This window comes from Sinohyriopsis cumingii, chromosome 17 (assembly GCF_028554795.1).
Source record: "Sinohyriopsis cumingii isolate HCF-2022 chromosome 17, ASM2855479v2, whole genome shotgun sequence".
In the NCBI taxonomy this organism is placed as follows: Eukaryota; Metazoa; Mollusca; class Bivalvia; order Unionida; family Unionidae; genus Sinohyriopsis; species Sinohyriopsis cumingii.
This window is the reverse complement of record NC_142977.1, coordinates 64,623,855-64,638,143: the sequence shown is the minus strand read 5'-3', so window position 1 is coordinate 64,638,143 and position 14,289 is coordinate 64,623,855. Positions and strand designations below refer to the sequence as shown.

Sequence of the window (14,289 nt, the reverse complement as noted above, 5' to 3'; positions counted from 1 at the left end):
ATGATTTCATTGAAGGTAAAAGTATGAGTGATGAAGAAGAAAATCAAATATTTGAAACACTGATTACTTTAAAAGATAGATTTAATGCGGCGTATTTTCCTTTGGAATGTGTGGAAGAGACAAGACAGCCAAAGTTTATGGCTTTTCATGTGGCTAAACGTAGTACATGGAGAGAAATATGTACAAACTTTACAAGGGTAAACGTGAGGAATGTAGGAATGATACATATAATTTGTATAAGGACTTTGAAGTATGTAGAGATCGTGGTGTAAATGGGACTAGGGAGTTTATAAAATGGTATGTGATGAGTACTGTGAAATGTGAAAAGTATTTTGCATTGGGATATAAAGATGAATATGTAGATAACTTGTAAATATGTGTGTTGCATGTAACTTGCAACTATGCTTGTTACATTTTCCAATTGTTATGTATTAAATGGATAATGCTTAGACCATATAGCTGATGTACATACTTGAATAAATGTTTTGTACCCATACAAGAGAAGTTTCTGTTGGAGTCTCTACTCTTTCTTTGATTCTTTCTTTGAAATATATGTCTTTTTCTGCGTCTTTCTATTTTCTGTGATTCTGAAGTTGACATGTTGTCATCCCTTAGATTCAAAACCAGCCACCAAAATTAAACAGTCGCAAGAAAGACAACTGCTGTCATCGAGAGAGAGAGAGAGAGAGAGAATATACTGTGCTGTTAGAACTTTTACATATTCCAGAAAAGCATGTGCTCGGCAACGATGTCTCATTCGATCTTTCTCACTACTACTTCGTCTTTGACCGCGATGCCAACCAAAACTGATTTAACACTTGTGTTTCCTAATTTGATTTTATTTTTAAAGAACATTAGCTAAACAACTTTCTTAAAGAACTGCTCTTACCACTGATTTTACAACTACAAAGGTGATCTCTAGTAATATCAAAAGTAAAAGACAGGGCAGGAGTGTATTAAAGTTTCCTGGATTTATCTAAACAACAACTATCACACCCATATCTTATACTTCTGTTTATGATAATGGTTTCGGATACTTCACGTTTTATAAAGTCTAAATGACTACAAACCGTATAAAGTTATGTGACTTAAGTTTTATGATACTTGCACAGGCTCTACACTTTACCAGTGTCACGAGCAAAGCTTCTGTTCAAGTTGTGCCATTTTACAAAACGCACACACACACTTGCAACTTGGCCTGAAAATCTAAACTTCTTTATTTGCCATCCCAACATATAGAGCTGATTAAGCACTTTAGAAATATCCCCTCATTTTTGTATATAGAAATATCAAAGCTTTGATGTGTATTTTACCTGTTCCACCCTATATTAGATTCTAGGTTTGTTCCATGAAGACACAGACAATTTCAAAATATAATATTGAATTGAGTTTTCTCTCTGTTTATTCATTTCTTCAAGATGTTGGTATGGTAGATTACATCAACATATCTTCTCAAAAGGAGAAGCATTTCTACACATGGCAAGGCCTTTGTTAAATTCAGTTATGTTGGTTAGATACTTATGTCGTTTAGACTGTTGCTAAAATATCTATAGCAAAGTGCTAAAGTTTGTTCAGTTTTCTTAGTTCAAGCGCTACAAAGGAATATCAAGTTTGTCTTGAAAGAGGATTGAAACTCTAAGTTACGTGGACGTGAAGGAAAACAACTATTTGTTACTACTGTTAGCTATGATTGTGTAAATTCTAATCATACGTGCTTCATATCTTTGTGTTTTAGAGGTTATATTTCTTCTTGTGTAAATGCATGCATAAATGAACAGACAGCTGGGTCATTATCCTCGAGATTCACTGAAATTTAGCTTATATACTTCATACAAAGCCCATATTTACAAGTTTGAAAACAAAACAAAAAAAACAATAATAACAAAACTACATGATACTCAATACTGTAACACTTCTGACTCCACCGATGTGAGTGTGAACGTGAATGTCAGAACGTAAAATGAAATAAAATGAAATTATCAGTTTCAAAACGCGAAACAATACTGTGACCGTTCCGTACTTGATGTGGGAAGAGGATATAGTAAAATGCACAACTGAGGGATTGTAAGTTCACATTCCTGTGTGTCTGATCTGCAATGGTAACAACGCAACAGCGTAAGCATTATTTTGCCACACTACCTTCGAACAAAACAATGTATCACTCAGCATAAACGATTTCATTGCCTATATTTATTTTCTTACGCGCTCGCTTCAAATTTACTTCAAATTTACTTCAGTAGCTCTTCACACAGTAACGAAATAAGCCGTGTCTCACCGCTAGGCGATTTACAAAAATTAAAAAAAAAAATACAAAAATAACGCACGAACAATCGTACCATGGGCGATCCCACGGAAATTATGTCAATCTTATGGTCAAATACATTACAGCATATTTGGATGAACTATTCTGTGAGAACGTTACATCCCCGTTATCCAAGAAGAAATAAATTTCAGTAAACATTGAATTACAGCAATATGTGTATTTCATCATTGAAATCTAAATATATGTGAAAATATGATACACACCGAAGTTTTATTGTAAGTTCAATAATTGCGAATACATTTCAAACTGAATTTACATTATCTTAACTGCACTGAATTGAATCAGTCTATCAAAAGCAAAAAAACAGAGTTGAGTTAGATCAACAGAAAAACAAACTCTATCTATTCCAGATCAACTGTAAAAGTTAACTGAATGAGCATACATTCAAATTTAGACTTTAAATTTTAATTTTAAGTAGACCAAAATGAGAACATTTTTAAAACTAATGTCAAACTCGCGACGAAGTTCAATGTTCGCTTAGCGGTGCTATGTGCACATTAGTCTTGTTACTGTGTATTGCTGAATCTACGGTATTTTAAAATACGGCATAAATTCAATTACTTTGTTTCTGGTAATGTATTCCTTTGTTATTAAACCTTAGGTAGGAAAAGGAAATGAGCATATAATAAAAAGATTACTGCCTTTCTATGGGAAAATATGAACTCGTCGTTGTAGATTAAGGAAGAACCTTCATAAACCCTTTACCCTTATTACAATGAAGAGATCTTTTTGACTTTTATCTGAATCGTTCATGTCTTCGTGAAAAATTTGTGTTTACATTCGTGTGTTGGAATTATGGAGCTTGATATTTGGATGCATATATGTTAGTACTTCACCTTACAGCCAAAGGTAACTATTTCGTATGATTTACAAACATAATTAATCGAGTATGGTCACTGATGTCATCCCATGACGAGGGAGTTGAAAACGTAATAAGAAATATGCGTCTCCTCTGGTACACTTTCTATATTTTTGACCAGACATCTATACTTTGATAGGCTATTTTAAGCAAGTAAAATATAGTATTGTTTCCGTCCGGTAAAATCTGTTTTTAGGGAGGGCAATCATATTTATTTCTGAAGATGACTTTATTAAATTTTATTTAAGAGATTAAAAACAATGAAACAATCTTTAGTTTCCTTTATTCATTACGATCCTTAGGCTATGATGACATAGAAAGAAATGTTCTTTAGGGTTTCATGTATTTCATGCTATGTCACAAAGGCTAACATTTTGCATGTCACAAATACATTTCTATGTAACTGTAATTATGCGATTTTATGAGACATTGCGTGAGTTTGCCTTATTTTCACAGGTAAAGGCAAAATAATTTATGACTAAAGCACCGCCTCCTTCTAAGTACATGATGTTACAAACTATGTTCTCGAAACGTCGATTATTATCTGTACTTAGAGTAATTTTATTCTTTATGGTGAGCTATAGCTAGTATAGTTTTGAATGTTTCACATGAAGCGGCAAATATATTTCTAAATAAACCATGCCCTCCTCTGACATTGGAACAAAAGATTGATTATTATCTATGGAGAAAATGTGCTCACTGAATGCGTCTATGTTTAAAACCTTTAAGTGATATAACAGAAAATGTATCCTCGTCTCCTTGACTTTGTCAATAAGACATGTATACAATCACTTTATATCTGTATGTCTTTTCACAACAGTACAGAAGTAAGCTCTAATCTGTGTCATATAAAGTATCACATTGCTTCAGTTTTGAAACTAGCAATGGCTTTGTTTCCCTCATAACAATTTAAACATTAAAAGATCGAATTGAGGCAACTGCGATAAAAACAATCTGCACGAGTTGCTAAATTTGTTAAGGATTATACGTTCTCTTAGGTATTCAACTACATAACACGTATTAATTACTGGATGACATTCATAAACAAGAGGTTCCATTCCTATAACAATAAAGCTGTAAAAGACAACTTTTGACCAGGAGTGAAACACAAGATGGAGTCCATTTATGATTTAAATGTACAATATCATTCACCTATGAGACAAAACCCAGTCACTAGAAAATCTTTCTTTTCCACAAAACAAATCTGTTTCATACAACTATAAAATAGTCTGATAGATTATTTCTTTGCTGTTTACTTAATATCTTTTATATGCTTCATTGTAATACCGAGTTAATAAAATTATCAATAATTTAATAGTTTACCCCAAGGTGTGGTCCGAAATGTATTTTCATTTCGCATATATATTTTATGTTACGGCATATCAATACATGCGGTCTATATCGTGCCGAAGGAATGGGAGTAGAGGCGCTTGCCCAAGACAGGACAGCAGATAATGCCTGTCTTGGGTGTTAAACTGAATTGCAGCGGGAGGGTGATTGTGAAAGAGATAAAGATTGGGCGGAAAGAAAGACGCATTATACATTATACTACAGTTATCGAGTCAATTCGATATGCGCTTTCTCTTTCTCTATTGTGCACATGAAGAGAGAATGCGAGATTTGTATTAGGCACCTTAATACTATCTCAGACATTTTAAGCATAAACATATTTCATATATCTGTATGATAAACGCGATAACAACAATTCAAAGTTCTTATTTAAATGTACTAAAGCGTTTTATTTTTTATTTCTGAGCTATAAACTGAGACGGATGTAGTTTTGCGCGCGCGCGTGTGTGTGTGTGTGTGTGTGTGTGTGTAAGTGTGTGTGTAACTATAGGACATACGTGAGAGTGCACACCAACGTACTGTGGACACACCTCCAACCGAGGATGTTCACGGTGAAAAAGGGCTAATTCTTGATTCAAGGACAAATTTAGCCCATAAACTATTTAAAAGCATAATTTGTAGAAATGTCTATGTTTACACATTTGATGCTTGTTTTCTGATTTTGGTGTACATCTTAGTGGTAATATACTCGATAAACAATCATAATGTACAGTCCAGCGCAAGAATATAAAATCACGAGGCGTCTTAAGACAGAACTACAAGAATCATGTTATTAAAAATAGCTACATATTCCTTGTAGAACTGTAATGAAATTGCATAATGATCCTATCGGAATTTAAGGTAAGAGGCTTTCATTGCAGTGAGGTTTTACACATAAAAGGCTATTGAATAGAAACCCTTTATATATAATATTTGTCTTATTCAGTGAACTATATACCTCGTACCATTTTATACAATACTTTGAATAAAAAACATGAATTACGACCAAAGTAACTTGAAAATTACTTGCATAGTAGCTCAATAGACAAATAAAATGTAAAACGGTCAGACTTTTAAACCAGTAAACATTAAATTACAGCATTATGTGTATTTCATCATTGCAATCGAAATATATCGACAATATATGGAAGCCATTTTCTATTCCTTAAGAAAACCCTGAGCCTGCGATCAAAATAATGCACAAGGCAATTCTGCAGATTTCAGGGGAGGATTTATTGACAGCAAGGACATGCCAAGGTGGTTGTCTCCTAATTTTAGGTTGCCTTTCCACTTGTACAAGTGGGCAGTAAATATATCTTTATGATCCTGTTCATACGTTCCAGAGACCACATTCAGTTTCTGTCCTTGCAGATCTTTGCTGTTATAGCATCTGCACCTGAATGAGAATTATCTCTCAGTTTCAGTCACCTCTGGTAGATCATGAACTAATGCGTTGATTTCCACTTGTGGTAGTCGATCAATGGCTTCCTCACTGATGGATGATTGTGGACAGAAGATGTTGACCTGATCTGCCCATCTTTGTAGTATCTCTTCTTTCTCAGTAAGCTGTGTGGTTTTGTCAGCACTCCATTTGGAGACATTCCTGACCGTGTCACATGGATTGTTTTCAAAACAGCTATCTGGGATGAAAAGGGAAAAATGGAGTGGTGCAGGCCATTATACTAGTGCAAAGGGAAAACTAAATCTAAGCGATTTAAGTAAGAAAGTACTAAAACATTAGCAAATACAATTATATATATTATCAAAGTTCTTCTACACGTATATCGATATTTGAAGTACACGGAAACCACCGTAGTAATGATGGATGTGTGTTTCTTGTCTCAATTAATGGTACTTTTTCCTCTTTAATTTTAAACCCAATGAACTTTCCAAGCCAATGCACATACCAGACCATGTTATAAGCGATAAAAGAAAGAACTAAGCAAATTGCCCGATGAATCGCACCATCTCTCTGAAGTGATTGTTGGGATATTTTGTCTTAACTACATCATGTATTTGTTTAGTGGCAGTGTAATTTCAGTTTGAATTATCCCTTCGAGAAAAACGTCATGTACATTTTCATTAAGAACAAAAGCTTATTGATCACGTGCGTAAGTGAACTCTTTATGATATTATAGACATATTCATAAGTACGCCACGTTTACAAATAGCCCTAATAGCGATAGCTCTCCGCACCTTTCTCTTCTGTCCTTCTCACTATCCCCTATCACCACCCTAAACAAGGAAAAGTCAGACATGATCATAGATGTAGCACGCCGTACCTTTCTCTATTTAACCCAGTATAGATTCTCTTTATTCCTCTCACCCCAATTAATGGAAATGTAGTAACATATGTAGCTTATTTCGTCAATTTCCTTCTTTCGCATTACATTCCCAGGCAATGACGTTATTTATCCTCCTTTTCTCCTCACCGAACATCTAAGACCATACCCAGCCCAATTTACTTCAAATATGGCTATTCAACCTAAGTATGATCGTTCCAATCTGAAAAATCCAGAAGAAATAGGCAATGGAATGGAGGTACACACCTCTCGAAGATCAATACATTCAAGTTATAACTTGTTTATTCATCTTCCCTGTTAATTCTCCTTCCCATCTTTTATTGACTGATATCATGTTTGCTTAGACGAAATTGCTTTAGCAAGTTATATTACATGGAATAATTATTTTATCTTGTAAAAAGAGGGAAGTCTCTGCGACCAGATTGAATGACGTTGGATATCTCATAATTCTTGGGTAATTGATATATACCTCCTAGTGAATCGCTAAGTGCGAAACGAATTTTAGAGATTCAGACGGCTGTCCAGGCTGAATGTTAGTTTGTTAATTTATAATCAAGCACATACGCACCTAAGTAAACCATTGGGGCTTTAAAATGTACGCCCTTTTTGGGGTTCGTGGGGCCAGGTAAGTTGCACCTCGTTAGAATTTTACAAGTTTACAAGTACTCCTTTCACAATATCTCGTCTTTATTCAATGCGTCGCGGACTCCCCCGCTATAGCCTGTCGCAGACGCTGACAATATGTCTATCGTGTTTCTCGTCTAAGGATTCGAACCCATGAAGTTGTTTCCACTAGTCGATTGAAAGTTTGTCTGTACGCCTTGGCCACTACGACCACTGTCTTACTTAAGAATATACGATGAAATAATTTATACAAGTATACGTTTACTGAACAGACATACAGACATTAAATTTACTCAGGTATTCAGATCGTATAATTTATTTTTATTTAATGTGACATGTATGTTTCACCCCAGAGTGTACAATAATCGATATTTACCTTTGCAAATTCCAGTAGCGAATGAAATCATGTGACCAGGACAATGTATCAATAGCTTGGAAACACTGCGTTTTATTAATAGCCCATAAGAATTTTTTAGCGTAAACACGTACCCAGGGCAATTTCTAAATTGAGTAAAATCGAGATTCGGACAATTCATTGTTGCTGGAAAAATACATTACGTTACTGTAATATAGTAAACCCTTGTATATCTGCTGACTTAGTAATCTGTAATCAAATCGTTGTTGTAAAATAATAATGAGTGATTCTGCACTTACTATGGAAGTCTCCCAAGGCAAAAGTAGCTCGACTACGACTTGATGCAATTACGAAGTATCTTCCAGTCCGAGATTCTGTAAAACAGCAGCTGCAACAACGCCAGGATGCTCATTTGGAATTTACAGAGGGTAAAGAACAATTTTTTTAAACCAATTGTTGAACCAACCAAAACATTGATGCTGAAACTGAAGCAGCACAAACAACTCTTGATACATTACCTGCTAATATTGCTGGCTGTCTTCACCCACATACAATACCAGTTTAGCCACCACCAAGTGTTAGAACCAGCATATTAGATAAATTTACAGACCAAATATGTTAAATTGCTGAATTTGGATATGGTGATAACATCGATAATTAAAATCTGAACATATTTACAGTCAAGAATATGCCGATTGACTCAAAGATGTATATCCCATCGCTGCTAATATTCAGCAAGTTAAACTGGCGACAGTAATTTTGAAATCTTTAAAAATCAATCGATAAATATGCAACAAGACCAGACTTGGAAATGGAACGTAAACAAGAAGAAAAAAAGCGTTAACTTGAGGAGAGGAAAGGAGAAAATCAAGAGTATAAACTAGACCTAAGACAACAAAGGGAAAGAGAAGAGCGCCCTCCTAAGCTAGAAACCACCTGAGGGAGCAACATAAAATGGTCTTGCCAATCGCTATCGACGTCGTAGGAAACAATGTGATAATATGATCGCTGAATCGCCAGTGATTCAAGATAAACTTTGTCCCAATAACATCTTCGCTGCTGTTGATCAACTAGATATTATGATCGGGGGAAGACGAGCCCGCAAGAATTCACACGTAATTAATAATGAAGCAGCTGCTATTTGTCAGCGTTTATTTACGGAAATGGACTCAATGGATGCTAATCGTTTTTTTTTTTGTTTTTTTTTTTTGTTTTTTTTTTGTAGAAAGATGGCAGATAGCATTGCATCAGGGGGTGCCAGCGTCATGACACATATTTATAGCGTTCCATGATAATGCCAGAGTAAATTCACAAGCACGAGACCCAGTGGTGTTTGAGAAGTTCGGGGTTGCTGAAGTTTCTCTGAGGATAAATGGTCATCAAGAACCATCCTAGGAAGTGTTACTAAATATCGGTAATAGTCATGTTGAACGTACAAATCATCGGTTGATGATATTCATGGGGCGTGATCAAATGTTGATTCTGACTTGCAAATATCTCAGAGGGACTTTACAACGCTCTATTTGATGTACTCTTTCTCGCTGGAACACCTAGATTTGTGTAGGTAATGTGTCGTCGACATACTTTTCCGAGTTCGTGAAGCACGATTACCAACTGTTGGTCACGGAATAATCACTGTCATTCTGTCAAACAAAACAATCCGCCTTGAAGGTGTTGGTGGACGAATGAGAATCGTTGATGCGTCAGTTGAAAGCATTAAAATGTTAATTAGATCATGTATGCTGTTATAATGTCATATAATCACGTCTGACACCTGGCAGGATTACAAAATGCCAATCCGCATCGAAGAAAATTTCTGGGGCAAAAGTACATGGGGCCCATATAAATTATCATGTCGACTGAATGTCAGCTCAAACACTACAGTAACGTCAAGAAATACAAAGCAGGCGTACGACTCGATCTTTCTGCAAATGAGATCAGTGAAACAACAAAAATTGGCGGCATATATCCAGGTACTAATTGGGTTGCATACGCTGTTGATCTATGTGGAGTTGTTTATTTAGATGCACGTGGATTGGTGCCACTAAAATAATTTTTACGGTATGGTGGCTTAACAGGTGACATACCAATCTGGTATTCAACTTTACCAGAACCAACAATTACAGATCAACCAATATGCTGTCCAGAAGTACTTGCTGTACCTAATGCTGTGTCAATGTCATCAGCACCGCCTCATACACTTGTGCATTAGTCTACTGCTCTTTGTTTTAAACATGTTACTATTTTATAATGGTAGATATTTACGGAAGATATGCTAAAGGCAAGCCCCAAGGTAACATTGATTTATCCAAATATACAATACGAGATGAACTTGCTGATCTTTCGCGTCTTGCCAATGTTGACTTGAATGAAGTTGTTGTTTTTTCTGGATCAGCAAGGACGGTTAAAAACGAGCAATATCCCGTTGACAGATAGTTTTATGTGAGTTCCAGGTATTTACTAAAACCGGTAAAATTAAAAACTCGGAGAAGTCAATTGTAACAATCATTGGAGAGATGACTGGACGTATTAGAAGAATCGGAGATATAAAGCATTGCGATCTCAACATGAGCAGAAATACAATTATCAATGTGAGAGAACCAAAATGAGAAGATGACATGGCAGAAAAGAATACGTAGACAACAAAAAATCCACAATCAGAAACGAGATCAGTAAATATGTTGCTAAAGCTGGTAATGCAATGACTGGCGATCTCAACATGAGTGGAAATGGCATTGCTAACCTGAGTGAAAAAAATCAAACGATGACGCTGAAGCGACAACAGCAACATCCAGACGATGCCTTCGCTAATGACGATCAATGATGGAATGACCACGTTCAGATTTGAATATACTAATCACGTAACCGCGTTTGCAAATTTTTGTTAGAAACATGAATAGAACTCTAGATAATTTCTTTGGAAATTCAACGGCTATCAACACCAGGCGCTCTGAAATTGATATACAACTTGCTGATCTAGTCAAGGTTAAAACAACAATCTAAATGATTAACAATGGGCTCACCGACATCAACTCAAGTATCAATTTGATATTCACTGAACTCGATAAAATCAAAAAGATGGTGTAATTCACACGACTCCCCTCATTAACAAGGTTTGCACAGTGGCTTCGTGATCAGTAGCATGGAAACCGGAAACAACTCCATCAAACATGCTACTTAGGTTACCGGTTTAGCGACGTTAAATTTTGAGGTGTATGCAAGCTATTCATGGCCTCATTCCATCATACAATATTCGTTCATTATGAAGCGAGCAGAACCGGAGTTGTAAGACATTGTCGTATTAAATAGAAACAATCGGTAAAATCGTCAATACAGGTTACATACAAATTAAAAAATAAAAATGTATTGCTCACATAGGTTTGTATATGAATGTTTTAATGGCATGATCAATAAAGATTTTGTTGTTGATCATATTAATTTAAAGAAAAAGACAACCACCTTGAACATTTACGAGCGATCACACCAGGTGAAAATACAAGACGCGGAAAGGCTGGAAAACTTGGTAAAACGCAAAATCCTCCGCGACCAGTAAAATCAAATAATCTTAATACACGTGAAATAATAGAATTGTATTCGATGTACTCTGCTGGAACATATTTTGATATTCATCCAAATTCAGTAAAGGTTTTTGCAAATTATGTAGCTAATACAGCTACATCAAATTTATTTAATCGAAAAATAAAAGTTCACCATATCCATCAACGTTATGTATTTTTTCCAACTTCAATGAATTGCCTGATCACAGTTATATTCACAGTTTAGACATTGCCCTGGTCATGTGTTTGAGCTAAAAATTATATGCGCTATTAATAAAACGAAGCATTTCCAAGCTATTTATACATTGCCCTGATCATGTGATTGATTTCGCTACTGGAATTTACTGGTGTAAAAGTTGATTATTGTACACTCTGGGGAGAAAAATACATGTTATATTAAATACAAATAAATTATACAATCTGTATACGAGTGTATGTTTAACGTTCGTTCTCTGCTCAGTAATTTTATACTCATATAAATTATTTTATCGTATATATTTTTAAGTGAGATAGTGGCCGAAGTGGTTAAGGTCTACAAACAAACGTTCGATCGACTAGTGGAAAATTCTTCAAGGGTTCGAATCAAAAAAAACGAAGAACGCGATAGAGATATTATCAGCGTCTGCGACAGATGCTATCATAGTGGTGAGAACAGTGAGGCATCGAAAAAAGATGAAATATACTTAAATGAGTAATTGTAAACTTGTAAAGAAATTCTAACGAGGTGGAACTTATCTGCCCAACCCCAGCCTCAAAAAGGTCGTTCATAATTAATGCGTCCGGGGTTCACTTGGGTGTGGTGTGGGTGTGCTTGATTATAAATTAACAAACTAAAATTCAGTCTGGACAGCCTTCTGAATCTCTAAAATTTCGTTTCTCACTTAGCGATTGGGGGAGGGGTTCACGCACCACGGAAAAATGAAAAAGATATATTCTCTGAATATCTAAACGATCAAACATTTCCAGTGGAAAAAATAAATATATAACAATTATCCAAGACTTAAGAGATATCCAACGTCATTTAACATTGTCGCGTGAATTTTCTTTTGCTATTTTATTTTAGGTCAGATCAATTTGCCGGTCGCCATTTGTTTCGGTCTCTCTCAACCCTTGGTAACGTACTCATGTATTCAAGCATCGGACTGGCCTCTGGATAGTTTAATGAGTCAACACTACACGGCTAAAAGAATCATTTTTAGCCCATATCCATATTTTACAAAACGTGGCCTTGATGAGGAGTCACCCAAAAAAGCGGCAGCCACTTTTTTCGGGGGTGGGGGTGAGGGTGGCGTTATCCGCCCCCCGTTGCTGCTGAAGAATATAGAAAACAGATTGTAGTAGTAAAAATGATAATCCAAAAGAAAAATATTCTCTATCAGATATAAATATAGAGTGATGCTTCATTTTGTAAGTTTGTATTGCTTTTTCTTCAAGCAAATAACCTAACAATTTTCATTAAAAGTGTTCTATGTTTGTAGTTTGTTTCACTAGATGTTAAAGACGTTAAAATATCCAGAAATGTAAAATGAACACAATTTGCTATCATCATAACTGCTACCATGAACGCCTGACTGCCCATTATATTTTCCCCTTCAGACTATAATGATACTATCTTGAATCTCTCTTGTTGTGTTCTATCTAAATGCAAGTATGACAATATATTTTACATAGCAGCCTCTATGCTTCACATAGGCTCAGGTTGAATAATGAGAAAGTCCCATTCTCCCAAAAATGATCCAGACAGTAAGACGGTATAGAGAAGACATGTTCATAGACACAAGTCAAAATAATGACTTCACGAAGGACATAATTATTTGATAGTTTATGCCATGATGATCATTGACCAAAAATTACGAAATATCATCATCGAAATGATTTAAATGTAGTTAAGAGACTACTTTTCCTGATATCGACTATAATTCAACAGCTTAATTGCATTCTTCCAAACTGAAGCAGCAAGGTCTTAAACGAAAGTCACGAACCTGCACAACGACAAAGTTTACTGATAATACTTGAAACAAAGACTATTCTTTGAAAATGCCAACAGCAACAACACAATGACTTACAACTAGCCAATGATACTGACTTTTTCTACTTGTTTGTAACTAATAAAATAATACACTGTTGCTGATTTTATTATCTGCACAAATTTAGGCGAACAACAATGGTACTCAGTCGGAAACAATACAGTATATGTAACATGAATTAGAGAATGTTATGAAAATAATGATCTAAAGATCAAGGTCTAAAGTACGATGGTTTAGATAACAATATTTATATTACTATATTTCTTCTATATTCATCTCTGAAAGGCGATTATTGTTTGAGTACCTTGATTCTAAACTAGACATACAAAAAGTAATACAATATTGCTGATTTTATTGTCTGCACAAATATATCCGCACAACATTGGTACTCAGTCGAAAACAATACCGTATACGTACCATTAATCTGAGCCTGTTACGAAAATAATAATATACAGGTTCTATGTCTAAAATATGATGGACACGTGGTTTGGATTGCCATATTTATATTACTATATTTCTTGTATATTCTTCTCTAAAAGGCGAAACTAGACACTGTTGTAACAGTCAGTCGAAATTATACAATATCTTAACTTTAGGAACCTAGTCAAGCGAGTCGCCATTTTGCTGTTAACGTGCTTCCTTTAACAATACATCCTTTGGAAGGCGGTTGACTGGCTGGTTTAAAAATAACACCTGTGTAAGGTATGATCAATGTGGTATTTACTAGGTTGTGTGCCAATTCATGCTAGGAAAAAATTACTCCCCATTTAGGACAAGTTTTCTATGGGGGAACGATCGGCTTGGCGAAACGTGTCCAGAATCAGCTTATTACTGTTGCGTGGTGCAAAGCAGCACTTTAAAGGCTCTCGGGGCTAGAGCCATCTCAAGGTGTGAGGTTGCCCAATATCCCTT

The 14,289-nt window shown here is 35.4% G+C and overlaps 1 long non-coding RNA gene across 2 annotated transcripts in view; it reads left to right on the top strand.

Moving 5' to 3' along the window:
• The window catches only part of LOC149779118 (uncharacterized), a 130,797-nt gene that overhangs the window by 13,865 nt on the left and 102,643 nt on the right, over positions 1–14,289 (top strand). The gene's annotated exons all lie outside the window — the stretch shown is intronic.